Genomic DNA, 27,212 nt, shown 5'->3' with positions numbered 1-27,212 from the left:
TGTTGAGCTTTATAAAAATTGTATTAAATTATAGTTTTCAGTGGAGTCAAAGTAGCATTTGATTATTTACTTTTCTTAAGTTAGATGGCTAATTTCCTTAAATCCAAATGTGATTAAACCTATTGGCAGCTAAACATTCTTCAGTGGCTTCCCAAGTAATAAGTATAAACTGTTAGCATACAGTGATTTCATAATCTGGTGCCTACCTACTTTTCCAGTCATGTTACCAGATTTCCCTGGACCTCTGCTACCCTTCCATACTCGATACTTACAGCTCCACACCATTCCGTGATATTTCAGCACTCTGTGTCCTTACACACTATTCTCCTTCTACCTAAGCCTTTTACTTTTCCTGCATTGGTTCTCAAAATTTCAATTTAATTTTCAACCCTAAAGTATAACTTAAGTTAAATGTTCCCTTACCTGTCGCCTAGCCTCCCTGAAAACTTTTACTATGCTTTCATGTAACCTTGTCTTTACATCAGTTGTAGAACTTATCACATTTTATGTGTATTATTTATTCCTAATCTCCATGAGACATTAGTTTCTTTAGAAGTTAGAAGCTACTGGTCTACCTCACCTACAACTTGAAAAAATATACTGTTTTGATTGAATGATTGGGCAAATGAATGAATAATAGACTAAGCTTATGAATAAAAAAGAGGGGAATAAAATCCCACACAATATTTGAGAAAAGGAAAGAATGGGAACAGGGTTAAGATTTAGAGGCTGTCTTCACACTGAGTTTGAAATGACCAAGTTTCATCAAACAGAGAAGACAGAACTTTAAGAGAGATCTGTTGCATGGATTCGGAATACTATGAAATAGTTTCAGAAATAATTATAAGCCTGGATTAATTCAACTATACCAACTCTCAGTCCATATACAATAACATTTATGTAGCAAATGCTTATTTGAAACACCTAAGACATTGCTGTGCAGGACTGAGATCTGCTAAACAGAACCCAATTATTGCACTCATATTGATGGATGGGGATTATAGGATTATAGCTACATTCATAGATGTCCTATGAGACACATGCATTATAAATCATGTTGCCCACAATAGGAGTGACTTGACCTGCTGTGTAACTTTATCTTAGATTTCTAGTCGGGTGTTTGGTAATGTTTCTTTTTACTGAAGAAAGAGGTTTTTAATTTATTCCAAAGAAAATTATTGCAATGCGACCCTGCTTTAGTTCTTTCCTGGCTAAATTTTCTTAAGGAAAAGAAATATATGTCCCCTGTTACTTGGTCAGTAAAATCATTTACATTTCCACATAGAGAAGTCTCATTATCTGCCAAGTTGGTGCTGAAACAGCATGAGGCATTAATTGTTATGCAGAAGTAGACTTATGAATATGCTAAAATGGGATAGGGGTTAACATTTATGACTGCTAATGTATTTGTATATTTAATGTTCCTGTTTATTTCATGTACAACCTTTACTTTACGAGTGCATACAGAGAATTAATGTTTGTAAAGGGTTTGGTGTCAGAGATAATATGTGAACAAACAGCTAGGTTTGCTGACCTCTCTCTTTTTCTCCTAAGAACATTTGTGAATGAAAAATTCAGTGAACAAGAATTTTTTTCATTCAGTGTTACTCTTTATTCCCTGATTATGTTTGGTATAAAGAGGCATATCTGTATACATCTCCATAAAATAAAGAGCTCAAGACAGTCATAAATTTATGTAAAATCTAATATTTTCTGAGAACATGTCAAAACAAACACAAATACCCAAGAAAACCCATTTACAGCTTACTATATCACTCATCAACTTAACTTTCTTAAATGTTTTCAACCAAAAGATATTTTTACATTAATTTTTTAGCCCCTTTTACTTTCTTATACATGTGAAGTAATATTGCCTAATCCTTCATGGTGACACTAATTTAGGAATGTCACTTTCTTTATACCATTTCATTGGGTTCTGCCTGAAAATCTGTTAAAATAAACTATAAACTACACATGGACTAATGTTTTATGTCTTTAAACATTTATTTACTTTCTTAATTTTCTGTTACAATGGGGTTAACCCAGGATTCACTTATTGTCTTCCAAAGTTCAGAGATAGACAAGCTCACATACATTTTACATGAATGGGAATTCTGGTAAAGAGAGTAAGCACTGTTTTCATAACTCCTTTCACAAAACTCTCCAAAATGAATGGAAAAACACAGAATAAAGAAGAAAGTTCATCTGCATTTGAGCTAGTGAATTATAGTAACTCAATAATGTAAACTCTGAAGAAAGAAAGCTGCCAAATCAAGTAAAAATTAGGCCCAGTGTAAAAGGGGAGCACCAATTTGATACATATCTTCTTTAGTTTATATCATTATACCAGAAGGAGGGTTGTGTGAGAAAGTGAATTCTACTTTGGGGATATGAAAGGACATGGCTAGACCATAAAAAAAATGAAGGCCCCCCATTTTTGTTCCATCAGCTAAGTTAAAATAATGGAAGAAGCAGAACTGAAAGAAACATATTCAACCTTTTTTTTTTGGACCAATTTTAACCTAAACTTGAAGATGACACAGGGCCAAATAGAGAACAGAAATATCTGAGTACATTGTTTTGGACAGTGGGCTCTGAAGATTGCTTCAGGCTGCCCTGGTTTGCTCACCCAGACTAGGTTGAAGTCTCAGGACACTCTCCTGAACTTACTATTAGACCCTCCTGCAGAACCGGCCTTGGCTGTGGGATTGGGGATCCCATCTATTTGTAGAGAAAATTGGTGTCACTAATGTACCCAGTATGCATTTTTCTACCGCCTGTCTTATTTATCTTTTCCACTCAAGCAACTTCACAGCTGAACAAGAAACCACAAATCAACAATCTAACCAACCGGTTTAAAGTCCATGGATAGAATTCAAACTATTCAGGTAAAAAAAGAGGAATCAGTGCTTGCTTGGACAGCACATATACTAAAATTGGAATAATACGGAGAAGATTAACATGGCCCCATGCAAGGATGACATGCAAATCTGTGAAGCGTTCCATATTAAAAACAAAAACAACAAAAAAAAAAAGAAAAAGAGGAATCAGTTAAAGAAGATTGGCAGCATGTGTTCAGGACATGTTATCAGTCCAGATACCAGATACAAATGTTGCCATTCGATAGTAATTATCATCATCATCATCATCATGATCATCTGTACCAACAGCACAAACCCTGCAAATAAATGAAAAGCATAAATATTGCATGTAAGATATGCAGATGCTTTGAAAGAATATTCTACTTAGTATAGAAAAAGGAGTAAAATTTCCAGAGCTTTTTTCACTTTTTTTTTTTTTTTTCAGAGCTCATTTCATTGAGTGTAACCTTGAAGAATAGAATAGCCAAACCTCAGACACTTGCTACCCCTGGGGCAAAATGCCAACTTAGCCCATGGTAGTGCAAGACAAGTTTGGCCATTTCTTCCGATTTTATAGTTTAGACACATACTGCTAAGACACAGAAGTTGTATTTCCAAAAGTTCATAGAGGTACAAAATATTGCTCAGAATTGTAAATAGTTTGTATGATTATGGAGTATGTGAGAAATAATGTCGAGTTAAAAGCTGGAAAATTAGTGGACGATCATCTCGGAAGGGATTCTGTTATCATAATAAGTCACTTGAATATTTCTCCTACAATTGAACGGGGGACTTCGAAAGCTTTTAGGTATGAGAATTCTATGTCGTGTCTTACAGAGATGAGAGAGGGCACCCTAGAAGGGAGATTTGGAGGGAGGGCACCATAGAAGGGAGAATTGCTGTAGGCCACCACAATAATCTCTTCAGGAGATGGCTGCAGTTAGACTCTCAGGAAGGAGGATTTCTGAAATGTTACAGAGGCAGAAAGCACCGGATGAGATTAGACACTAAGTCCAGTTGAGCCTGACCTTTAATTACACTGTATTATTGTGGTCGACTCTAAACTATATTAGGTTTGTGGTTTCATGAAAGGAGTCCAGTTATCAAGAACATCTGCAATGAGCTGACGTAAAATGACTGTATAAAGATGTCTTTTTGTGAAGTGCTAGCAAAGCAAGAAAGGTAAACAAATAAATAAACAAGACATTTATTTTGTTTCTTCCTATTGCCACATTCAATTTCATGGCCAGTCAAAAATAAACAGTGTATATAAAAGTCCATGCTGTATGAGACAAAATGCAAGTAGCATTTTGGGAGAAAATATTAAAAACATTTAATTAAAAAAGATTACTCTTAATAATATGAACCAGATTTACAAGTTATTTACTTTCTCCTAAAGGTTATCACAAATAAATCAACAAAATTTAAGTCTAATAACAGTCATTGGGAAGGTGAAGTAAAATACAGTATTTTGATCATTGTTGTTAAGAATGTAAATTCTGGAAGCGATTTGGCCATACTGATCAAAATAGCAAGTGTGGGGTGCCCCACAACAAATCAATCCCAATTTGAGGAATCAGTGCTATAGAAATACAAGTGTAAGTACAGATGTATAGACAATAAAGTCACTTCAGGTGTCTTAGTAAAGTAAATCACTGAAATGACTACCTAAACTAGCTATGAGCCTCACGCGTGAAGTAAAACATGCTGCCGCCACATGTGATAGACGGGTAATTTCCTGACATCAAGAGATATCTGCGACGTAATGTCATGCCAAAGGAAAAATAAAACAAAAACTTGGCAGAAAATGAAATAGAGCAGAAAAATGGTTTTGTGTGTGTATGTGTTTGTGTATATACATGTATTTGTATGCCTGACTGTAGGTGTGTGAGTGAATATATACTTACATAGAAAGAGGAGAGAACATGACAAAATTATACTCCAAACTTTGTAGTTCCTTTATGTTTGTTTTGAATCAGAGTGCCCCCATGTTGGGTGCATAAATATTTACAGTTGTTATATCTTCTTATTGCAATATCCCTTTTATTATTATATAATGTCCTTCTTTGTCTCTTGTTTTAAAGTCCATTTTGCCTGATAGAAGTATTACTACTCCCGCTTTCTTTTGACATCCATTTGCATGTTAGATGTTTCTCTATCCCCTCACCTCCAATCTACAGATGTCCTTAGGTCTAAGATGAGTCTTCTATAGGCAGCATATAGATGGGTCTTGGTGTTTTTTTTTGTTTTGTTTTATTTTGTTTTGTTTTGTTTTTATCCATTCTGTCACCCTGTGTCTTTTGATTGGAGTATTTAGTTCACATACATTCAAAGTAGTTATTGCTAGATACGTCTTCATTGCCATTTTATTTCCTGTTTTGTGGTGGTTTCTGAAGACTTTCTCTGATGCTTTCTTGTCTTTCTCTCTTTTGTAATTTGCTGGCTTTCTTTAGAGATATATTTGGATTCCTTTCTCTTTACTTTTTGCATATCTATTAGGGGTTTTGATTTGCAGTTAGCATTAGGTTTGTATATAATATGTTCCGCATGTCGCAGTCTATATTAAGTTTATGGTCACTTCAGTTTGAATCCATTCTTTATTCTTCTCCCCACATTTTAGGCATATGGTATCATATTTTTACATCCTTTTGTGAGTTCCTTGACTGATATTTTACAAATATATTCATATTTTCACAGCTTTGTGTTTCCTACCTTCATACTGTCACTTTTGATCTCTCCTTTCCATTGAGTCCCCTTTAATATTTCTTGCAGAGCTGGTTTAGTGGTCATGAACTCCTTTAGTTTCTGTTTGTCTGGGAAACTCTTTATCTCTCCTTCTATTGCCGGACCAGATGGAGTATTTGACTGCAGATTTTTCCCATTCAGCAATTTGAATATATCACGCCACTCTCTTCAGACTTTGAAAGTTTCTGCTAAAAACCTCCTGATAGCCTTTTTTTTGGGGGGGGGGGAGGTTCCCCATATATGTAACTGTCTTCTTTTGTCTCACTGCTTTTAAATTTTCTTTATCACTATATTTTGCCATTTTAATTATAACATGTCTTGGTGTGGATCTGCTTTTGTTGAGTTTTTTGGAGGTTCTCTGGGTCTCCTGGGTCTGGATATCTGTATCTTTCCCCAGATTGGAGAAGTTTTCACCTGTTATCTCTTCAAATAAATTTTCTGCCCCCTTTTCTCTCTCTAGTTCATCCAGGACTCCTATAACACAAATGTTATTACATTTGATGGAGTCCCTGAGTTCCCTAAATCTATTCTCATTTTGCATAATTCTTTTTTCTCTTGTTTGTTCAGCTTGATTACTTTCCATTATTCTGTCTTCTAGGCCACTAATTTGTTCCTCTGCTTCTTCCAGCCTGCTATTCATTCCATCAGTCTTGTTTTTCATTTTGTTTATTGAGGCCTTTATCTCTGCTCTGTTATTCCTTGTCTCTGTGTTAATGGTCTCACTCATGTCTTCCACTCTTATCTCCAGTCCAGTGAGGATCTTTATCATCATTACTTTAAATTCTCTATCAGGCATGCTACTTATATCTGTTTCACTTAAATCTCTGGCGATGGCTTTGTCCTGTTGTTTCATTTGGGACAAATTCTTCTATCTTCTCATTTTGTCTAAGTCTCTGTGCCTGCTTCTGTGTGTTAGGGAAGTCAGCTAAGTCTCCTGTTCTTGAGAGTAATGGCCCTATGAAAAAGAGGCCCTGTAGTGCCCTGAAGCATAGTGTCCCCTGTTCCCCAGAGCCTGGCACTTCAGGGAGTGTCTCCACTGTATGCTGTGTGTGCTCTGATATTGTGTTCTGGCCACTTTATCTTTCAGGCTAGTCATCGGCAGGCTCACTTTGCCTGTTGTGCGCAGTGTTTGGTCCCTTACCTGAATGTGGCATATTTTAACTCTGTGTGTTCTAGTCTGCTTATGAAATGAGACCTGTCACCACTGCTGCCAGAACCGAGGCCTTATAAAACTCTGGTCAGAAGATGTGGCATGAGCAGAGATTTGGGCTGGTCCTCTGGTGGAGGGGACCAACCTTGCTGGGACTGAGGAACTCATAATTAGGAAGGGGAGTCCCTCCAGGGCATGGGGAGGTGGGGCTTGGTATAGGCAAGTTAGGTTCCTACAGGTGGTTCTGTGTTTATGCTAGGCAGCAGGGAAGGGAAATGGCACCTGCCAATTTCTTTGTTCCCAGAGGGGTCTCTCTTTGAATGCTGCCTCTCTGGGACATGTTTCAAGACAAGCAAATAACATCCCTACTGTGTGCCCCAGGCCTCCTTTAGATATCAGTTTCCGTGCTGTATGCAGACCGTTTGCCCTGCCTTCTATCCAGGAGCAGCCCCAATGCCTCTGGGCTCTACCAGAGCCAAGCGTGCTGACCTTTAGAGTTCCAGGCTTTAAGCCCCACTAGTTGCAAGAACTAATGAAATTTGGCTCCTCTTGCTTTCCAAGCCAACTGCTATGGGGATTTGTTTTTCCTATGAGCTCCCTGCTGTGTGCTAATTTAAATCTCACCCTTTTCCATGACCTAGGCTCCCTCCCCACCACAGCAGCTATTATCCATTTCTCTTCCAAACCACGTGTCTGCATTTCTTACCTTCTTCAATGTGGCCTCTTTTCTACCTTTAGTTGTAGAATTTGTTCTGCCCGTCTTCAAGTCAATTTCTGGGGTATTTTGTATGATTTGATAGTTATCTAGTTGTGCTGTGGGATGAGGTCCTCCTACTCCACCACCACATTCCCCTCTGAGAGATGTTTAATATATTTTTTAACTCAGTATGAAATTCTTTGTGGTATATTGGCCATTCACTATGTGGTTTGCAAACTGGAAATTTATGAAACACTGTTAAATTTTGGAGGCCAAGGTAGTCCAGTGAATATACTTTAAGAGCTTCTAGGCATCTTTGTTAGAGATGGTGAGGCAATGTTAAATATGACAATAATTTTCTAGGAGGAAAAGTTTTCAGTGCAGTGGGATTGCCCAGACTGTTTAGAGACCACAAAAGGAGGGGACTCTTCACTAAGGAACTTAAGAAAGATTTCACAGTTGATTTAATGCCTCATGTGAGGCTTGGGAAAAAGGAAAGAAAACAAAAGAAAAAAAAAAGAACAATAGCAATAGATAAAAAGAATATAGTCACATATTAATTAGTGATAATTTCTGGATATAATACATTGTTTTTACTAGCTTTATAAAATGTCTTTCATAAACCCAGAGGGTTTTACAATGCAATTTTGTGTTTTATCTTCATTATGTAGTTGTATATTAAAATATAGAGACTTTAATGCCATTAAAAAATTCTAGAAATTATTTCCAAGACACACAATGTAATTCATGGAATGAATAGGAACATTTTTTATGATCTATATCATTGATATTTGATAGACTATTGGGAAAACATCTTGATAGTAATGGGAAAACATCTGGACTTCAAGTTTTTTTTTTTTAACTCTCTCCAACAATAATGACTGCAAAGTCTGAATATGTTCTGCTTTAATAATGATGTAGTTTTGCAGATATTTTGTGACCTTTCTTTTCTTTACTGGAGGTATTTGCTGTTTAACCTCCCTTATTTTGTAATTTTGAAAGAAAATTATTTGAAATAATATTATGTGAAATATTTTACAACTGGGTTATATTTTCACTCCAGAAACATTATTTATGTGGATGTAGATCCATTTTGAATAAATTCTGTGTGCATCTCACGGTGTGCTTATTCCGCACAAGTTCTGCCATAAATTAGAGGCAGTTAAGATTTCCTCTGGGCTAAAATATGACAAGTAAGCATCTAACTTGCAGTTTTATTCCTCCTTTCTTTTCCTTCTCTCTCTCTCTCTCTTTTGAACATCCAGTGAAATATTCCCCCTTCTAATATATCATTCTATTATATAGTTATAGAATATTACTTATATATGATGAAAGTAAATAATTAGTTGTCTTAATTTAGTTGAAGCCATACTTTGGAGCCAGGATTTACCTTAAGTAGAATGTGTACTTTTAGCTATATGTATCATGTAAATACATTAATATTTAAGATTATTTTAAGTGATATATTTTTTTTAAGATTTTATTTATTTATTTGACAGAGAGAAACAGCAGCGAGAGAGGGAATACAAGCAGGGAGAGTGGGAGAGGAAGAAGCAGGCTCCCAGCAGAGCAGGGAGCCCACGCAGGGCTCGATCCCAGGACCCCTGCTCTTCACCCCTAGGGTTCTGTTTTTTTTTTTTTTCTCTTCTCTTACTAATTTATATTCACTCAGTATTTCCATGGCCTATGACTTCAATAATTATTCACAAACCACAACTCAAACTGAGACCTCACTTCTTTTTTTTTTTTTTTAAGATTTTATTTATTTATTTGTCAGAGAGAGAGAACACAAGCAGGAGGAGCAGCAGGCAGAGGGAGAAGCAGGCTGCCCACTGAGCAAGGAGCCTGATGCGGGACTCAATCCCAGGACCCTGGGATCATGACCTGAGCAGAAAGCAGCCTGCTTAACCGACTGAGCCACCCAGGCGTCCCAAGACCTCACTTCTTATTCAGAAATCCCTTCAAAATTTTGCCCATCTCCGTTTTGCTTTATTATAGTCTATCCTGTATCCTGCGAATATAACCTTTGTTTATGTAAAAAGCTGGGAATTCTGTGAATTGGTTTTCCATTCCCTGCAGTATAAAGCCCCAACTCCTTAAGCCCCTCAACATTCCTTAACAGTCTCTATTTCATCAAATCTTCATCAAATCAGCATGTTTCTGGTTAATTCCAATTTTCCCCAGAGAATCTGTATTATCTACCTTGCAACTTTATTGCAACATTGTTAGTTGTCCACAATGAAAGATTGTCCATTTTCACTCATGACTTTCAGGTGTCTAGCCAAGCATTAATGTAAGTGGATCTACTACTCAGATTATTTGAAACTAAGAGTAAAATTTACATATAAACACAAAATATTTTTAGTATTTTATATGAATTATATATTTCCAGGGATTTTTTTGAAGAATACAATTACCATGTAAATAGAAGAAATAATGTAAATATCTTCTGTCCAGAACATTTACCGTAGGTGTTTGCCATTTTGAGAACTTACAACACCAGTGTCAACACTTCTCATGGTATTTTAATTGTCAATATAGTGGACTTACTTGTAGTTTTGGGAGTCATCATGAATCTATGTAAAATGATACATTTATTTAATACTTCAAAAGGTCAAGTATTTTTTTAAAAAGAAGAGTAATCAGGCAAATATTAAAAATTGTGTTATTGATCTTTGCCCATAAATGTTAGCCATCAGGGGGCCTTCACTGCCAACCAGTCAACTCTTTTATTTGTTTGTTCATTTGCTTAATGAGGCAAAGATTACATCAAAGCTTTATGAAGAAATATATGCTAGAGCTTGCCAAGATAATTTATACTTCTGAGATTTAAGGGAAAGTTTAAAAATCACTGGTAGTGAAGGCACCTGGGTGGCTCAGTCAGTTAAGCATCTGCCTTCAGCTCAGGTCATGATCCCAGGTTCCTGGGATCAAGCCCCACATCGGGCTCCATGCTGAGTGGGGAGCCTGCTTCTCCTTCACCCTCTGCCTGCTGCTCCCCCTGTTTGTACTGTCTCTCTCTGTGTCAAACAAATAATAAAATCTTTAAAAATAAATTTAAAAAATAAATAAAAATCATTGGTAGTATTATGAATGTGAAAATAAATCAGAACAATAAGCTCATTTCTTTTAGAATAGGACAGATGATTTCTCATAAGCTGTCATAAGCTCATTTCTTTTAGAATAGGACAGATGATTTTAAAATGTGGTAATATGGTAATATTCTTACCAATTGAGAAAGCTTGCTAATATAACCTAAAATCTAAATGAAGTGTTTATATTTTTTAGTCCATCATGAGTTATATTATTTTAGGTAGACTTGATAAGATGGAGCAAGATGTCCAAAGTATGTGTAACAACTACAATCAAATGAATTTTCATTAAAAATGAAGAAAGTATCATGTATGATAATCAGGAAGGAAATTTTACCTCTTTCGTTAATTGAATTTCAGAACCAAAGAGAATGAATGAATAAGAACTAAACCATATTTCAAAGGGTTTTGTATCCAAGATAAAATAAAGTTGATAAAATTATAGTTTGAAGATTGTAATTTTTTCTCATTATTAAAAAAATACTAATTCCAGAAAATTTAGAAATTCTAAAACTAAGCAAAAAAATAAATAAATAAAAGCAAACTACTCAAAATATCCTTATAAGATGATTACTTTTAAGCGTTTCATTTTAGCCATATTTTCCTGCATATTAATTTAATTAATTAAATTGATCATGCATTGATCAACTTGGTCGTGAAGGGGCAATAAAACCATGGATATTTTTCTCACAAATGTCCCTATCAATCTACTTTGTGAGTCCCCTATTCCTTTACCCACTGAATAAAAGAAAAAACAGGCACCATGGCTCTAAGCTAATAAAAGTTCCCCCAGGAATCTTGAGTCACAGAAAGAGCCTCATTTCTGTAATTAAAATGTCCAGTCTTGTCAAATACTTATTAGGTGAGTCCTGTGGAACCTTGGTGACTGTTTAATAAAGTGGCAGTTCTCATCAGATGTTAAGAAGGAAAGAAAACACGTAGTGTATTTACCTATTAAAAATTCACTGTGTGAGGCCAGTTTGCTGATCAAGATTCTTATGCCAGTTATTTTTGTTCTTTGGGAGATTTTGGTACCCAGGGTTTATCTGGGGGCATCAGTTAATTAGTGTGGCAATAATGTTAAATGATCCTCAGGGTTGCTGTCATAGTGTAAATTTGTAAAACTTTGACTTAACGTATTGCACTTTTCTACTCCCATTTATCAGGGATTATTTTGGCAAGGAGATAGCTAGCATTTGATTAAGGACATGGACTTTGCAAGGAGACTGCCTGGATTTTTTTGTTGTTGCTGTTAAAGATTTTGTATATTTGAGAGAGAGCAAGCTCAGGAGGAGAGCAGAGCAGGACGAGGGGCAGAGAGAGAGAATCTCAAGCAGACTCCTCATTGAGTGCTGAACCCCATGCAGAGCTCGATCCCATGACTGAGATCATGACCTGAATTGAAAGCAAAAGTTGGAGCTTTACTGACTGAGCTACCCGGGAGCCCCGGATTTTTAACATAAGCACTTTGGAAAACTGTTTAAGGCAAGAAATCTCATTGTGACTCACTTTTCTTACCTATTAAAGGGAGTAATCATACTATCCACCTCACCAAGTTGAGTATTAAATAATATATTCAATATCTTAAAAATACAAAGTATGACATCCCAAGTTCATCATAGTTGCAACCATCACAAATGACATAGAGTTAATCGGCCGGAATTTGAGACTTTTGTATGGGCTAGGCTTTACCATAACATAACTTTAACAGAAAGTCCTGTTACAGAGTAAGTCAATAAATGCTTTTAAATAAGTGATAGAGAGGAATACCCTTATTCAATTTTCAATATTAATAACTACAAATGATATCTAACCAGTTCCAGCATTTGGCCAATTTAGAACATAAACCGAAGAAAGATCACCCCCCAAGTTACAGTGCGTGGTGCTCTCCTTCACAGGCGACTTTAAAAACCAAGTTAAAAATTAAAGGATAGTGATTAAAATTTATGAAAATCAAACAGCACTGCCATATTATCAGCGCTGTTATGACAAATAAGCACATGATCTGCACACCACACTTGAAAAATCAATCTTTAGATTATATTCACGTTCTGTGGCATTAGGCAAGATCATTGCTTGGAGACTTCTGATGAACATTATACAAACTTGAAACTGAACCAACCCAGAGAACTGTTTTTATGTGTTTTATGTGGTTTAGAGGTAGGCAACAAATTGAATTGGCTCAACATAGGAAGAATGTAAGAAAAATAATTTTAATTGTTCTTTCAATTTCTTTTTCTGGATAACCATGAGATGGTCAGTTTTCTTTTTTCTCGTTATTTTAGTAAGACATCCCATTATTGCAGAAACTGTACAACAGCTATGGGAGCTATCATAGAGAACAGATTAATTATAAACTATTGGTGGTAAATCTTCCCCCCAAATTAAAGAAGTTGCATTATGATAATTGATACAAATCCAAAATAGTTCAGCAGCATTTTATTGAAGCCATACTGAGAGACAACATGACTTAGTGATTAAGCGAATCCTGGATCCAGAATGAAAACCCTGTGAAGCCTTTCTCAACCACAAGCTGTGTAAATTTAGAATATTTTACACTCTGTGCTTGACTGTCCCCAAAAGGCAAGCATGGATGGCCAAAGAGGTTTCTACTTTATAGAGCCATTGTGAGAATAATCTGTGTAAACTGTGAGTTACTTAATTCTCATATGGAGTTCTGTCCTCATATGGTACCAGGACCAATAGGAATAAGATGCATGGAAAATGATCTGAATTCAGTTTAGAGATTTTTGTAATAGTCAGTGTCAGTTCCTTCAACTGGTAGAAAGTTCCTTTTGATGGGAGGGATGAGGAATGTTGGAGACTTATCAGAATATCAAAGAAAGGTTTACACAATAGGAATCCAGCTGAAATACATGTACATTTCTTCTAATATTCAGATTCTATTATTTTCAAGGTGAGAATCTTCATAATGATCATTTCAACTCTACCTAATAATACCCTGGTTCAGACTCATAAAATTTAAATGAGGTAACTTTGTAAGGGATTCTTCTACTTTGATATTTCTCAAATTCAGCCAAGTTTCAACCTCTAACCTTATGAATTTTTCTCATGATATAATGCATATAAAATTATTTTCATAAATCTTCTATAGAGTCTTTTTTTTAGTGTTCACCTTAAAAATAAAAAATCTCTGTTTTACATGTCAATATAAAACCATATAGTGGTTACAGTTCTTTTATAAAGACTAAACAAAGCATGGCATTTCCTGATGATTTCCAGCATGTCTCTTTAAATATATAAGGCATACAGTAAGCATCCTATTTTTTTCAAGTTTTTTTAAAATTCCAGTTGGTTTTTTAAAGTTAGTTTTTAAAGTTCCAGTTAGTATAGAGTGCAATATTAGTTTCAGGAGTACAATATAGTGATTCAGCACTTCCATACATCACTGGTGCTCATTCAGAAAGTAGTAAGCATTCCTTTAAATATGCATGAAAAATTTAAGAAATAATATCATGATCCTTGATACAAGCCCACCAGCATTCAGTTGAATATTTTAATCTGTATTTTCTTTAATGCTGTGTTTCTTGGATTATAGGTGCTCATTCCATTTTATTTCTCTGTTGGTCAGTGTACTTTGCATTTTTATTTACTCTCCATCGTTTGGAATTCTACAGGTGTCTAGAAATAAAATCTCAGAACTAACATCCAAAGATTCATTTTAATTAATTAATTTATTTATGTATTTATTTTTAAAGATTTTATTTATTTATTAGAGAGAGAAAGAGAGAGAGAGTGCACAATCGGAGGTAGGGAGAGGGACAAGCAGACTCGTCACTGAGTGCGGAACCCTCCGTGGGCCCGATCCCACAACCCCAAGACCACGGCCCTAGTCCAAATCAAGAGCCAATGTGCAACCAACTGAGCCACCCAGGCGCTCCCAAGATTCATTTTACAGTATTGACAAGTTTGTTTTTTGAAGTTTTGGTTAAAATGATCACTATCACTCTTATATGAAACTTTTTTTTTTTTTTAATGATCTCATTTGCTTCTGTTTTCTCCTTACCCTGATTTGAGGTCTCTTCTTAGAATCGTGTTCAGTTTCCCCTCAGCAGGCTCCTCCCTCTACTTTGCAAGAGGCTCGAACAAGTATTTATTCTAAAAAATAAATAAATAAATAAAATACACGTTAAACACCTCAGGTGTTCCAGGTTTGAGATAATTATCAAGGATTTAGTCAAGTAGATGGGTCTTACCTTTAAAAAAAACAATGTAGACTGTAAAACCAGAGTATTGAATTCTCTCTAACACTGTAGTTCTCTCCAAATAGTGTTCTGCTTCTGCTAGCACTAAATTCAGTATTAGGCCTTTAAATTCTTACCATGAAGCTTCTACACCCACCACTTGGCTGGAAAGTGCTCTTTAAGGACACTAACTGCAAATCTATGGATTTGTTCTGTTTTCTTTCTTTTTTTAAAGATTTTATTTATTTATTTGAGATAGAGCGAGAGAAAGCATGAGCAGGGGGAGGGGCAGAGGCAGAGGGAGAAGCAAGCTCTCTGCTGAGCAGGGAGCCGAATGCCGGGCTTGAAACCAGGACCCCAAGATCATGACCTGAGCTGAAAACAGACACTTAACCAACTGAGCCACCCAGGGATTTAAACGAGGTAACGAGAGAGCTAATCCCAGGTTTGTTCTGTTTTCATTCTCCTTCAACGTTCAATATTTTTCAGTGTATTGATTCAACTGTCCTTAAAATTTTCTTTTGCTTGTTTTCTTTGTTTCATGAACATCTCCTTTTCTTCCCTTTCCCTTAAACCAGGCATGTTTCCCAACTATAAAAGGTCTTCGACTGTCTACCAATTGTAATGACTCCAGGTCCTGCCTGTCCCAAACTTACCTTTTCATGAACTTCTATTTCTAGCTTCCTGCTAAATAGTTCCCATATATTATACCTTATTACTTCAAAAGCAACGAGTCTTATAAAATCCCTTTGTACTTTAATAGATGTTAAGTCTTTCTTGAACACCTTCATTTCTGCCAAAAGTATCATTGATGTATTTGGCAACCAGCCTGCAGATTGATGTCCAAATTTAGGCTGGCAGTCAGCTTCTTACACCTAATTCCACTCTGCTCACTCTACCCTGTTTTCTTTCACTCTCCCCAAAAATGCCATCTGTTTATCCTTGACAAGGATTGTCATTGTCCCCCAAGTATATCATACACTTTTCTGCCTTTCAGATTTTCTGTAACTTTTCTATAACTATTCATTATATGTTTAATTTATTAGCCAACTCATTCATGGAAATTTATCTACCTACCCTAGTCCTTGATAATATAATTTCATCCCAAACAAAGTTAAGTACAAAGGGGAATAGTTTAAAGATACCTGATTCTAGTTTTAAACTAACCACTAATCTAGGTATGTATCCTTGGATAAGCCTCCTAATCTCTATGAGCCTCATTACTTATGCACAGAAAGAAGACCAAGTAAGATAATATGAGTAAAGTGCCTGTCACAGTAAAATAAATATTAGGTACGTTAATATTATTTATATTACCCCTGACATTTTTCAAATGGTGCATTTTTTCATTTATTTCTGTTTTCACAATTAGGCATTAACATACGAGACCAAAAACATCATAATATAAAATAACTTAATCAGTTCCCATATATAATAATACTCTAAATGTTATTTCCATTCTAGTCACCTGTTTGCATACACAGTGTCTTGTAACAGCACTGTAGCTGGTCTTGCTTACTTCTTGATGGCTGACTTAAGGCCCTTGATCTGTAACAGAACTAATTTACTTTCTTTGAGATTTGCAGATCACTGGCCTTGGGGAATAAAGGACCAGAATGTTCCCAGCCCATGGAAGCCAGCAAGTCTGTTCAAAGCCCCCTTAGCTTTCTGATTAGCCCAGCAATCTTTTAGCAAAATGTTTTTCTTTTTAAGGTTACACAAATGACTCTGCTGACCTCCCTTTGTGCATCTGTAGAGCTTGCCCCCCTTTGAAAAAAGAACAGTGTTCTCTTGCACAACCTGGTACCAAGGAACCAGATCTTCTTGCACAACCCTCCCCCATCCCCACCCCAGGCACCAAGGAACTAGAAGTTCTTACACAACTTCCAAGCACGGAAATAACCTTGTAGCTGATATCATTGGGTCTGCACTTAATCAAGAAATGTCACAGACCACTGCACTCCTTTACCTGATTAAACGCCTTTAAAAATCTCTGGGCCAAGCAAAAACCTGGGAGTTGGCCTTTGGACAAGAACCCACCTTCTCCCCAGGTGGCCAGCCTCCTGAATAAAGCTCATATTCCTTTCCAATCAAAACCTGTCTCTTGAGTATTGGCCTTTCTAGCAATGGGCAGCTAAACTTGGGTTTTGGTAACAGTCTGACAAATGTAAACATTCTGTGAGTTTCTGGTTTGTGTTTATGGTGATATTCAGATTACTGCTTAATTACTTCATTTCAAAGACGAAAGATCTTTGTTTTCCCTAGAAAACAGAATCCAGTACAAAACTAATGGGTCAAGATTTTATTGGGATATACAACCTAAGGTTTGCAAAATTGAGGAGAAAAGGGAAAGTAGGCTAGGAAGGAGGGACAGCAAATATCAGTACATTTGTGAGCTGTTCACAGATTTAACAGCCAAACACAATTGGTAGTTTAGTAATGAGAAATGTCTTCCAACCGGACCATGTGGAACCCCACTGTGGCTCAGATCTGTCCATCAAGGGGATAAATGGGGAAAAAATTATCTGCCAACACATCTTCTGTTTTCAGAACTCAAAATCTGTATCATTGTGCATTTTCTCTCTCTCTCTCTCTCTCTCTCTCTCTCTCTCTCTCTCTTTCTCTCCCTTCAAAATTGTGTTAACCAGCTCTGCTTAGCCAGTCAGTAATCCCACACTCTGGTTCAGTGAAACTCTTACTGTGTCTACTCAGGGAGCAAAAGTGCCCCCTCCACTAGGACCCAGGATCTCTTGCCTAACAAATCCTAAAGTTGTAGAGAAGTAAAACACACATTCACAAGTGAGATGCTGGGAGTAACAGTGAGAGAGGCTAATCCCAAATCTTTTTTTATCCTCCTAACCCATGAATTCGAACAACTGGAGATGCAGAAATAAATAACAGCATTGATACTGTATCTTGGAGTACCATGCCCCAACCATGCCCCAAAGCTGGTGCTTTATCCGAGCCTTGGACATGCTGTTCTATCATTCTTCATGCCAGATGTTTATGGGGGATATGGGAAGACCAATGAATCGCATGTTCAGGAGCCCATCATTGTATCGCCTTTGCCATAAAATAGGTTCCTTTTTCTAAGGAAACTTTGTCAGTCATAATTTTGTCAGTCATACTGTATAATGGGTCAGGAATTCTCCAGGACATTGGATGGTGCTGAGAAGCCAAAGATGTAAGCCTATGTCCAGAGTATGTATCAATTCCAGAAAATAGGAATGTCTGCTTCCTGCAGTGTAGAAGTGGCTCTGTAATCCACTTTTCCACTGGCTAGCTTTTCTTCTCCAAAAAATTGTGCCATATTAGGAATTAGCAATGATATAACTAGATCAGCTTTGTTGACAGGGAGCTCATATTTTCAGACCTGTGTGTAATTTCTATCTTTGCTCTCATGGTCATCTTTTTATGGGCCCATTGTAACACTGAGACAGCTAAGTTATACTGTGTACCTGAATATTGAGCGCCTCCTCTCTAATGGATGCTGCCTGCTGAGCATTCAAGAAAGATTCTTACTTTATAATCACTCTAGGGGTTTTACTAATACAAGATTACTCCACCTCTCTTTGCCACTGATTTTTCCCTTTCAGGCTTCTCACCAGCCAGTCAGGCTACTTGCCAGTGCTTAGAAGTCCATATATGACTTAGACCATCTCTCTTTCTTCATACAAATGTGGCAGCTAAGTATACTGTCCACAGCTTTGCCTGTGAAAAGACTTCCTTTCATCGCTGTCCTGGCTAGCACAGGTATCCCATGCCAACCCTTTTCCAAGCTAGGACTGAATTCTTTTCTTCTCAATAAATGCACTGTAAGGAACCCCTGGGCCATATGTATGAGTGAGGAATAGGCAGGCACTTATTAGTGCCTTTTGGAACCTCCTCGAGCCTGGTTTAAGTGCAGTGCTTCCACTGTAAAATTGCACTCTGCAACTTTGGAAGTTGGAACCATGATTTTATCACTGAGACTTGATAGACTCTCTTCACGTATTCTTATCCACCAGGGCTATATCCAGAACTAACTGAATGTCTGGTCAGATGGTACAAACGGAGGGAAGCTTACACAGTAACTGGGACTTGCATACTCTAGCCCCATTAGAAACCGATAGCCAACCAACATATAGTTTTGAATCACATTCCCATGTGCTTTAAGACATTTAGAGGAACCTAATACATGTTGTGACTCATTTTTACTGGTTAGATATATGAAGGATAATGACTTGCTACGTAGAGAAGTTTTCCTGCTGTACTCCAGACTATAAGATTATTGAAAAGCCCACAGATGCAGCAGACCCTTGAAAACTCATGAGATTTAGCCCTTGCCTTTTGGCATACATGAGTCTTTGTAGGTTATCCAAAATATTTGCCATTTCCTAGTCACTGAATCCAATTAGTATGATGATATCATCAACGGGGTGGCTACTTGTGATGCTCTGTGGAATGTCAGGACAGTCAAGGTCTCCGTAGACCCTACTATGACAGAAAACAGTTATAACAAGAGTTCTGTGATTATAAGAATTTACCGCCACCTGGTGTGAAGGGAAACTTCTTTTGTTCTTTCCTGATAATAAGAATTGAGAAGAAAGCATTTCTCTAGTCAGTAGCTGGATAATAATGCCCCTGGGCAATTAGGAGTGTCCTCCTATACCCGGGAGCATGACCTCGGCCTGGCTCCATGCCTGAGGGGATGCACTCTTCCTCTTTCCAATCCTTCCCGAGTTTGGCTTGTGTTTATTTCTTCTGGCCAACTCTAGACACTCTTCAGAGATGAGTCACAAAGTACAAATGTTGTAATTTCAGTGATTCTGCATATGACTTCAATTCTCCGCTCTTGGCATTTAAAACTAGCATTGTACAATATAAAGATGGATAGTAAAATTCATGCTAGTAGTTTAAAATTTTAATTTTTCTTTTTTTAAATTTTTTAAATTATATTATGTTAGTTTAATTTTTCTTTATTTAGAATGAAGTTAAGTAGCAAATAAAAAGTACCAAAGACAGATAAAAAGTGAGACGGTGGAAGAAAAGAAGAGCTTTGTATGTCCCTTTAATAGCATGTCTGAATGCTTCTTGAAGAAGAGGCTCTGCGTTCACTTCGCCTTGTGCCGCACACATCATGCGGCCAGGCCTGCCTCCAGGAGATTCTGATAGATTCAAAAACTGGAGAACCACTGTTCTAACACATCAGGGAATTAATGAGAGAGCTCTGCCAGCTGTTAGTGTATCTTAATTACACACTTATATCTCAGAAGATAATCACAGAGAAGGTCTATAGAATCATTGTGCCCACACTGAGACAAAACTTCATTTTCATGCAGCTTCTATAAGCCCCACTATACCCAAAAAGCCATTATGGCATTTCAATGTCGCCACGAACCTCTTATCAAACAGTCCTCAAAGGTATCCAGTTTCCCTTTGTCAGTGCTCCTCTGTCCTAGCAAAGGCTGCAGATCCACTGGGGGAAGGATCAGAGGGAAATTTACTGTATATGCTTGTGGTGGTATAGTTCTCAAGGGCTCTCATTCTCCCCCTTAAGTGAGTAGAATCTGAATCTGTGAACCTATATTGATCTAGAAATTGTGTGGACTAGAATTTGTCATTTCAGTAGCTAATATCTACTACCTTATCCCCAGTTATCAAGTTTTCTTCCTCTTCAGAGGAAGCAATACCCTGAGGAAAAGCCCATCAGTCTCACCCCAACATACTTGGAGATCAATTCCATAGATTCTCAGGGATCTAGGAAGTCTATATGACATGTAGGCCTCCCTGCTCTTTATTTTTGTTATACGCATCTTGCTTCTGATGCTTAACTGCTGCCATCTAGACTCTTCCATTTTGGAATATCAATATTTCCAGTGACATTAAACTCCAGGATGATGACAGCCCCTCCCACTTCTAACCCCAGCCTTTCTTAACATTATCACAGCATCATTTTTTGGACCCTTCCAAGAAGCATAAAATGAAGGGATTTTCAGTTCTTTTACATAATCCATTTCAATATATCCACCTCCTGCTGACTTCTGTTGTCTTCCTCAAGAATATGCTCATAAAGTTCTAGCTTCTCCAGCTCATTTGCAGTGGGGCATAATCACCGACAGACGCCAGGGCAGCATCCACATTCACTATTAAAATCAACTCTTAGCAAGTATTCTGAATCCCAGCTAATGAGTGAGTGGCCAACATAAATACATTGTCTTCATTCCTACATTTCTCCACCCTGGTCTCATACTCTCAAGATCAATCCCAACACATATTCCTTCCTGCTTTTTTCCTACCCTTAATCAGATGCTGAAATTGCTTTCCTGCGAATGTTATTAGTTTTTCCTCCAGCAGAGTTTTTGCTTCTCCTCCCAAACAGTACTGAGACTTGACTCTGGTATCTAACCTGGAGGCAATGATAGTTGGTGAAGAAAGGAACTGAGGTAAACCAAACATCTTTGGTGTTATTGCTTTTTGTTTATGTTTAATATGTTTGTGTGTGTGTGTGTGTGTGTGTGTGTGTGTGTGTGTGTATAGCAAGGGAGAAGGGACTATTCTGCAATCTAGAAGAGAAGGGTTTGGAAAAATTAGGGGTTCAGGATTTTCAGACTTGCCTCTCCTTATACCTACCCTGATTGAAACGGTCTCCTTCTTTCCCTGTCACTTTGTGCTTTGTTTTATAGTCAGTCCCGTATTACTCTGAATTTTAGTGGAATCCCATAAAAATTACTAGAAGATCTGTGATAATACTTCAACTAAAAGCATTACACATAGCTACAAACTTGTAATATGGCCAATCATGTTGCATATATTTTTAAATTTGTGATTAACAGTAAAGTTACAGTAAAGATTTAAATTTACCATTGTGTATTAAGAGCTTTAGGGCAGGCATATTAAGTGGATAAAATCATGTGGCCTTTTATCTAAAAGTGCCATAGAAAACTAACTTTTTATATAAATTTTATTACATATATAATTTTAACAAGATATTTTTTATTTTTTTATTTTTCAGATTTTATTTATTTATTTTTCAGAGAGAGAGCGCACAAGCAGGGGGAGCGGCAGGCAGAGGGAGAAGCAGGCTCCCTGCTGAGCAAGGAACCTGATGCGGGACTTGATCCTAGGGCCCTGGGATCATGACCTGAGCTGAAGGCAGATGCTTAACAGACTGAGCCACCCAGGCACCCTTAACAAGACATTTTAACTTAGTCTTTGTTGAAGAAGGGCAAGCAGGATCTTGTGGGATCATGTGTGGAGAACTTAACACTACCATAAGGCCCTGCCTGATACACTCCCACCAGCCCCCCTGCTTCATTTTCCCCTCCCCCCACCTTAAGATATTATTAAAAGACCTATTATATGAGCAGTCATAGGATTAAGAGTTGTATTTAAGGCTGGTGTCCTACTACATGGCAGCTGGAGGGAATCAAAACAAAATAAAGACATTGAATAATAAGTAAAAAATATTGGATTTGTGGGAAACTTATATACCCAATATCGAGCAACCAGATGTCAAAGTGTTCAGTTAGGACAATGGACCAAACTGAAATCAACAATTGAGCCTTTATTCATTTACTCTGAAAGATGTCCCACACCCGTTAGGATCTATTCTAGACAGCCAGAGCCCTTCCGTCTAGGCTTTGTAATGGACTATTTTACTTTATTAGTTTCATTGACCCATATACAACAAGAGGCATTACCAAAACACAATAGGATGAGGATGAGTGTAGGGAGGAAAAGGTTGCTACCTTAATGGGAAAAACAAAAAAACAAAAAACAACCTTAATGGTGGATGTGCACCTTGTTCCAGATGTTCTGGTTACTCCTGTCTCTAACAGGAGTTTGTGGACTTGTAGAGAGACATTTCACTACTGTTATGCTAGATTTCAGTTTGCAGCAATGCTTTGAGTCCAGATTAATAAGGTTGGGGCATTTGAGATTCCAGAAAGATCCATAAAGAAATGTCCACTTGTTGTATATAGTGGCAAAACAATCAGATGTTCATCTGTAGGATCAAGATGTATGTGATCTACTCAATAGCCGCTCAAATTCAGAGCAGTGGCAACTGCCTGGAACAGGTGTCTCTATGAAGTCATGGAGGAGGAAGTCACATGGGGTACCCATAGGAGAGAAAGAAGAGAAATAAGACCCTCCTCACTTCCATTGAGGGAATCCTCCACATCAACAGCAACATGGACAGTCTGTCCTGGACTGTGGGCAAGAATAATGCACTTGATCCAAACCCAGAGGTGGTCAACCCAAGTCTTCTGGCTAAGATCTTCTTGTGGGCCAGGAAAAAAAAAATCTATATTACATGCTGATATCCATCCCATGTGATTACCTGGAACGCAGTAGCAGGGCCACCTTAAGTAAAATGTTTGAACTGGAGATCTCAACTGATGGTCATTCTTTTTAAGATTCTTGCGGGTAAAAAACTCTGCACCTAAAGGGAAAATGGAAAAGGAGGTTACTATCTTTATCTCTTGCAGTTTAATAGCCATCCTGATCACCCATCTATCTGAATCTTTGAAAAGGGGCTGAAGGTGATGGAAGACTCTTGCAGAGTCCCTCCATAAAAACTGAGGTGTCGATAACTATAAAAATACGGTGTACAATTGAAAGAAGGGGACAGACAGCCTGGGCAAATATGCAGGGCAAATGGGCAGTACTGTTTCATAAAATTTCCCAATAGAATTATTATCCTTGGCCAGAGTCTGGTAGGTGGGACAGCTTTTCCATGCTGTTTTGGAAGCTTCTGACAGAAGTTGCAGTCCATAGGCCCAGTTTAGGATGTTGTCTGAATTTCTCCGAGCTGTCCTTCATGGATCCCAGCACATCTCTTTGCTCTGGGACAGAGAACAATTCATTCTCCATGTTTAGCTGACAACACGACCTGCCCGTTGCTTATGTCCCCTTTTTCTGTGTAACAGACTTTCTGGTGAGCATCCACACGGTTAACAAAAAGCCTGTTGGTAGCAGATCCAGGTATATCGAAATCTCTTATTCCCACAGAAGAGGTGAGAATGCCCATTTTATACGCCAGTCTGAGGCTTGTCGGTGATCTTACTATACAACCAGCCATTAGTCATAGCCCATGATTCAGTGAAACCAATGTGGCACATCTGTCGTGGCCTGGACAGCCGTCTAGACCCCATGAAGCTCTGCCTATTGTGCCACACGTCTTTTGTTGCACTCATTAGGGGACAGACCTCTCAGGTTGGGTGGTAGCCACACCTCATTCCATCCCAGTAGAACTTAACTGGAAAGAGCCATCAGAGAACTAGGCCTACGCATGGTGCAGAAGGTCTCTATATCTGAGTTCCCACTGGGCCAGTGGACACAGCGGCTTCTCTGTTGATATGCCCAAGAGGCAGATGGGAACTCCTGAGACCGTGAAGTTGCAAGACTCCAGCCAGGCCAGGTTTCACCCCATCCTGCATACACTATCTCTACTTCACTAGGGATTTCTGAGCTTCCTTTATCAAACAATTGAGTCCTTTGGTCAGATCTGTGACGTGACTGGGATTTCAGTAAAACTATTTCACAGCCATGAGTAATGTGCTCACTATCTACTGAGGCCCAATAACAGGCAATAATCACCTCTCAAAGGCTTTTTCCTTTAGCTAACTCCAGGAGCCTACAGGTCCAAGAGCCCAGTGGATGCTACTGGCCTGTTTTAGTTTCCAGTTGGCAATAGGCTCCAACTGGCAAACTAAGAGGTTACTGTAACTCAAACAGCAAATGTGGATTGGCAAGGGTAGACTAAGTGGCTGGATGGAAAGTCTCCAGAGCATCCTACTGGTAATGGTCTCACTCAAAGGCAGAAATCTTTCTGGTAACCCAATAGATGGGTGCCATCAGAATTCCTTCATGGGGACTGTGAGAGCCCCAGTAGCCAAATAAGCCCAACAATCACTGGGTCTCTTTTCTATTTTTCAGGGCAAAAAAGTCAAAAGCTTGATACTACTCTCCTCTAGAACGAGACGTAATGCCTCTTCCCAGATTTCACCGAGGAATTTCACTTGGGTTGTATATCTTTGTAACTAGTTTATGTTAACGTTCCCCCTGTGTTGCCATGTATAAGTCAGTAGGGCTCCCAGTCTTTGTTGGGCAGTGCCCTTATCTTAGCTGACCAGGAGAACGTGATCAACATAGAAAAAGGCTAGTTCTCACTTCCAGTACAAAAATTTCCCCAAATTATGGCCTACCAGTAAATGACAGATAGTCAAGGAATTTGAGTAGCCTGTGGAAGGACATTAAAGGTGTTTTGTAATCCATTCTACATAAAAGCAAATTGAACCTGATCATCCAGGTGGAGAAGAATGTTGAAGAAGACACTTGCAACGTCAGTTGTGGCATACCAAGTTCCTTTGGCTAGGCCTTAATAGCCTCTATGACAGTTGCACCTACCATGTCGGGTGCTGCTGGTGCTAAAGGCAGCATTACAACACTGAGCTGCCTACAACCGATAGTGAATCTTGAGGCCTTGCACACAGGCCACACAGGGTTAATGAATGAAGAAATAGTCTTGCAGAGGACTTTGGTTTTCTTAAGTTTAGTAATAACAGTTGTTATTTCTTTTTCCTCTTTGAGCAGCTGATACTGCTTTGGGGAGGCAACGGCACAAAGAACTGGAAATAAGATTAGTTCACAGGCTTCCACATGCCCCACTAAGAGAAACCCAAAAGGATCTACTCATAGACAGGGCTGAGCAAGGGACTTGGTGGTGGTGGCCTCAGAGCTCAAGCTGGAGAGCATCATCTGTTTCTCCATCCTGGCGTCAGGTGTTGCAAATATCAAAGTCACCTGTATACTGGTATACAAAGGGCCCAAGAAGTGCGTTCTCCCCCATTTCCCATTAAACCCTGACCTTGACATAGGGCCTGTGCTCCCCTCTGAACAGGCAGGGCCTTGACATAACTCCTAGTCTCATTTATTTTTGAAAGCCAGCCCAGAGGTCCTTATAAAAGTGGACAGGGCTCTCTAATGCATCTCCAGATTCACTGGGAAGAGAGAAGGGGATAGCACTTGTGTCATTCACAGAGGCTGTCATGAAGTAGATGCTGTTGGACCACCTGGCTATGAATTCTTTGGTGAGAAACACTCCAATCTTTCCCTTTGAGACCCTGTCGTTGAAAAATCAGACTCAGAAATCTCTTGGAAAAGTGCCTCACTCAGGATACCCAAGAGAGGGTGTCCAGTTACCAATCTTCTGGTGCTCTTTCTGCTTATCTGCTTATCTGCTTTGTCCTTGACTACTTTTTCCATTCTGAGGAATTTGTCAGTTACCAGTCACAATAGTTGTAGTTCAATTGATCTGACCTCATGAGGGGGTTTAATTTCACTCTTTAACCAAATGGAGTGCCATGGACAAATTCTGGAGAATTAAGACTGGTTAGTAATTTTATCACCTGCTATTCCCTTAGTAAACCCAAAGGACAATCCAGGGTGGTTTGTAGGGCTGCTGTAGCCTTTGTCAGGAAAAGTGGTTATTTAATAGCTTTATCAAATGTAAAAATGTATATTTAGCATTTTTTAGAAATAATGAATAGCCACTTCCAAAAAGAAACTCTCTGGGATGGCAGTGTATATAGGCTATGTGAGATATGAACATCTAACTTTTCATGATAGTACTTGACTCTTTTTACTGCATCTTATTTATAAAATATGATAATATTCCATGGAATTGTGTTTGGCACCAACTTTCATATTTAATGCACTGTATGTAAACATACAAGTTATAATGTAGCTAATGGTTCTTTTATTTGCCGAGAGATAGTGGCATGCACTAAATTATTTGGCAAACTGGAGAAAAATTTATTATACATTTATATAACTATTAAGGGGATTATCCTCCTTATTCCAGTTATTTTACATAAAGTATGCTCTTTCATTTCCATTTTACAGTTTTCATGGGAAGAATTTTTATAGCTTGCTTTTGATTTTTACTTGATTTTTTTGACAATGATTACAATTATGTCTGCTGTTTAAAAATTTTAAAATAGGTTAAATATAAGAGAATATACTGTTCTGTGATTTTTAATGTTGGTTGTAAGCAGCTAGTAAATTAGCCCACCCCAGAAGGGAAATAGTCTAAATCCTTTTATTAAGCAATAAATGAATGCAAAATTATAATTAAAATTTTACATGCTTCTGTAGAGACCATTTAGACCTTAAGATTGCAAAATTGTGAAGTATTCTTTGTTGCAGAATGCTAATGCTTTTTTTAACTGCAAGCTAATAATCAATGTGGTTATATAAGCAACTTCCATACTCATGCTTTCCTTTCTTTGTGCATACACTTTTTACCCCAACTGGCTATTTTAGATTATGCATATAACAGGCTTTCCTGATGAATCATTTATGCTTACAAACATAAGAACAAAAGACAATATAAATACAGGTTGACAAAACAATCCTTTTTGGTCTTGAAAAAATTTATTTTCTGTTAAGATAAGGGATAAGCTTTCTTTCAATTTT

The 27,212-nt window shown here is 37.8% G+C and overlaps 1 protein-coding gene and 1 non-coding gene across 3 annotated transcripts in view; both read left to right on the top strand.

Annotated features, from left to right (window-relative positions):
- Positions 1 to 27,212, top strand: part of KLHL1 (kelch like family member 1) — a 340,600-nt gene that overhangs the window by 163,833 nt on the left and 149,555 nt on the right. The window lies entirely within an intron of this gene.
- LOC121101493 lies at positions 2,907 to 3,012 on the top strand. The gene has a single exon (XR_005833486.1). It is a non-coding gene; the product is annotated as a U6 spliceosomal RNA (small nuclear RNA).

Source organism: Ursus maritimus, unplaced genomic scaffold (assembly GCF_017311325.1).
Source record: "Ursus maritimus isolate PB19 unplaced genomic scaffold, ASM1731132v1 scaffold_10, whole genome shotgun sequence".
NCBI classification, from domain to species: domain Eukaryota; kingdom Metazoa; phylum Chordata; class Mammalia; order Carnivora; family Ursidae; genus Ursus; species Ursus maritimus.
This window is presented reverse-complemented; position numbering and strand designations above follow the sequence as displayed.